Genomic DNA, 4183 nt, shown 5'->3' with positions numbered 1-4183 from the left:
CAACAACCCTTGATCAAGCCAAGGATGTTGCATAAAAAAGGAGATTAAGATGGTGAAGCTTATGGTTTAGCACTTAGGGTTTGTGCCCAACCACTAATTTTGATAGGGAGAGCTTCATTAGTGTCAAAGAACACTTTGTTTGGTGATTAAGATCACCATTAGTGTTGAAAAACACAATTAATGCTTAAAAGCACATTTCTAACATCTAATGACACTTGCATTGGTGATTAGATTCACCATTAATGTTTAAGAACACTCTTAGTGTTTAGAAACACTTTGGAATGACTCCCCTTTGCTGGATTAGAAGCCTCATTAGTGTTAATCAACACTATTAGTGCTTATAAGCACACTTTGAAAAAGCTTTATGCACTTGAAGATGTTGATGAAGCTTGATGAGAATGAGGCTCATGAATACCTCATGGTGTATGCCCACCACTTCAAACTCAAAATAGAATCAGCAACAACAAGCCCTCACAAGAGCACTTAAGTGATTAGAGCAAAGAAGAGGAGATTAATAAAAAAGAACACTATTATGAAGCTTTTATGCAAGCTTCCATGGCTTCCTCACAGGGGCAACTTGGTTTTTCTCTTATTGCGAGCGCATCAGGCCGCCATTAGGGCTCAGGTCTTGACTGTAGACTCTTGAGGTCATGGGCTTCAAAAGCCCTAAGCCCACACAGCCTGCAATTGCCTACACACGGCGAATGCGTGTACGACATCGACGACAGCCAAAAAACTGCGCCGGCCTGCTCAGACGACAATGCCGCGGCATAGGAAGGAGAACTCGCCTGATTTCTTGTACGACTCTGAGCGCCCGAAGGTCCTCTTCAAGTTCTTAGTTGAAAACTCCCTAAGTTGTTGCCTCCACGAGTTGCTGGAGCTACTCCACTGGCAGGAGGTTTAGCTCCACAAAGAAAAAGATAATGAAGTTGACCTATTCTTGTCAAGCTCTAGATACCATGTTAGAATTTCGTGGTGCTCATGCTAGATCATTATGTGGAGGAGAGAGTCTCACAAAATATAAGAAAATATCTTGTTTATTAAGTTGCTCAAAATACATCTAGGCTTCTTGCTCCATACAAAAATGCCTTCTAGCTCCACCTTTAAATAGGTGAGCTAGTGGACCATAAATCCATTCACACACACCCTTCTCCTCCCCTTTTACATAACCTTAGTCTCTTAATACTCCCCCTCAATACCAACTATGAAAGAAAATTGAAATAGGTGGTATTGGACATAGGTTGCCTTCATAACATTAGCCGTACAAGGTTAGGAATATAGGTGTGGTTACATTGAGATTTAAAACAATTTCTCAGTGGAGTTAGAGGCTGATACAAAGTTAGCCTCTGACTCTTTGTTAGGACATTTAGAAGTGATATGTCCCGTTTGTTTACACTTGTTACATTTCATTTTGTTGGGATATTTGATCCAACAATTATTTACCAAATGACCCACCTTTTTTGCAATGGACACATCTTCCTTTGATCACTTGATCTGACAAAGCTTGTTCGATATTCGATGAAGTTGTTGCATTTGAAGATTCAGCTCCTCCCTTTGGCCTCTTTTCTTCATCAAGACAAGATTGAATGACTCCTTCAAGGGTGGGATTAGGTATGTTCTTCAGGGTGGTGACTAAGGTGGGGTACACCTTCTTGGCTGCTTTTAGCAAAACAGCCACTGCATCATCTTCATCCATTCTCGCATTCACTGATGCAAGTTGAGCCATAAGGCCCTTCAAGTGAGAGATGAAGGCTCCAATGCCGTCTCCCTCTTTGAGTTCCAAGCTGAAAAATTCAATTTTAAGTGAGATCTTAGAATTCTTACCACGAGCTCCATAGAGCTTATCAAGCTCATCCCATTTCTCCTTTGCAATCGGAAGCTGGTCCACATGGTGAATGAGAGCCTCATCAAGATGAAGCATGATGATGGCTTGTGTCCTCTCATCATCTTCAATATCTTCAGCCTTAGTTCGATCAATAACCTTAGTGCCAGACATGAATGGCCAAAAACCTTTGGACATCATCTTGTACATGACAAGGACTTGCCAAGTGTGGAAGCCCTCTCCTGAGAACTTCTTAATTTGGGTGTTGTCCTTTGACATTGGGTATTGAAGGAGATTACTAGAGAGTAATGGGCTGATGTATGAAGAAGAAAAAACCAAAAATTTGTGATGTTTTGACTTAAGTAGAAAGAGAAAGGCTTATGAGAGTGCAACAACCCTTGATCAAGCCAAGGATGTTGCATAAAAAAGGAGATTAAGATGGTGAAGCTTATGGTTTAGCACTTAGGGTTTGTGCCCTACCACTAATTTTGATAGAGAGAGCTTCATTAGTGTCAAAGAACACTTTGTTTGGTGATTAAGATCACCATTAGTGTTGAAAAACACAATTAATGCTTAAAAGCACTCTAGCATCTCATGACACTTGCATTGGTGATTAGATTCACCATTAATGTTTAAGAACACTCTTAGTGTTTAGAAACACTTTGGAATGACTCCCCTTTGCTGGATTAGAAGCCTCATTAGTGTTAATCAACACTATTAGTGCTTATAAGCACACTTTGAAAAGCTTTATGCACTTGAAGATGTTGATGAAGCTTGATGAGAATGAGGCTCATGAATACCTCATGGTGTATGCCCACCACTTCAAACTCAAAATAGAATCAGCAGCAACAAGCCCTCACAAGAGCACTTAAGTGATTAGAGCAAAGAAGAGGAGATTAATAAAAAAGAACACTATTATGAAGCTTTTATGCAAGCTTCCATGGCTTCCTCACAGGGGCAACTTGGTTTTTCTCTTATTGCGAGCGCATCAGGCCGCCATTAGGGCTCAGGTCTTGACTGTAGAAAAGCCCTAAGCCCACACAGCCTGCAATTGCCTACACATGGCGAATGCGTGTACGACATCGACGGCAGCCAAAAAACTGCGCCGGCCTGCTCAGACGACAATGCCGCAACAGAGGAAGGAGAACTCGCCTGATTTCTTGTACGACCCTGAGCGCCCGGAGGCCCTCTTCAAGTTCTTAGTTGAAAACTCCCTGAGTTGTTGCCTCCACGAGTTGCTGGAGCTACTCCACTGGCAGGAGGTTTAGCTCCACAAAATAAAAGATAATGAAGTTGACCTATTCTACACCACAAAAGTGACCTAATCTTGCCAAGCTCTAGATACCATGTTAGAATTTCGTGGTGCTCATGCTAGATCATTATGTGGAGGAGAGAGTCTCACAAAATATAAGAAAATATCTTGTTTATTAAGTTGCTCAAAATACATCTAGGCTTCTTGCTCCATACAAAAATGCCTTCTAGCTCCACCTTTAAATAGGTGAGCTAGTGGACCATAAATCCATTCACACACACCCTTCTCCTTTCCTTTTACATAACCTTAATCTCTTAATATATCTGACAAGAAATAGCTTAAAGTGACTCAAGAGTTTCTCAAATGTCTACTCAAAAGATGCAGGCAAAATCAGTGGACGCAAAATCTACAAGTTAAAATCTGCTAACGTGGAAACAACAAGTCAGAAGCTAACGTGGCATCAACAGGTTGGCAGGCCAGATACTCTGATGAAGGAATGATGGGAAATTAAGAATCAATTGGATAAATTGGAAGATGGTGATCAATGATACTATGGTTTTATTAAAGGATTGTTTTAAACTGGTTGAATCTGGTTGAAAAAGGCAATTTCATATTGGGTGTGTGAGTGGTGTGACTAGTTTTATTTTGCATGAACATCCGGCTAGGGGGCCTTGGAACTCTTTTCCTTGGTACCCGGGACAAAACCTAACCAAATTTTTAATTGGATCCCATCACTACAGTGGTTGGGCGGTTGGCTAACCCATGGGATTGGATGGGGTTAGGCTGGACTGATGGATCCGTAAATCGAGACTCAAACTTTTGTTTTTACGATAGAAAAAAAAATAAATCCCGGACAGAAACTGTTCTATGGATAGGAATCAACGGCTATGCCTCTTGAATGGGGAAAAAAGCGTTGATCCCAATGATCCAAGTGCAAGTTTCTTCCTTGAACTGACTAAGTATCTTATAGATGTAATCGGATCATCTCGATCAGAAATGATCTTGACTACGTTAGAGTAAAAAGTTATCCTGGTGGAATCGCCCGTGCTTTCCGGTAGAGGAAGTTTTTTCGGGTTCGGTTTTGGAACAACCGACGGATTAGTCTCTTA

This window comes from Cibotium barometz, chromosome 28 (assembly GCF_041138505.1).
Source record: "Cibotium barometz isolate CiBa-2024 chromosome 28, ASM4113850v1, whole genome shotgun sequence".
NCBI classification, from domain to species: Eukaryota; Viridiplantae; Streptophyta; class Polypodiopsida; order Cyatheales; family Cibotiaceae; genus Cibotium; species Cibotium barometz.
This window is presented reverse-complemented; position numbering follows the sequence as displayed.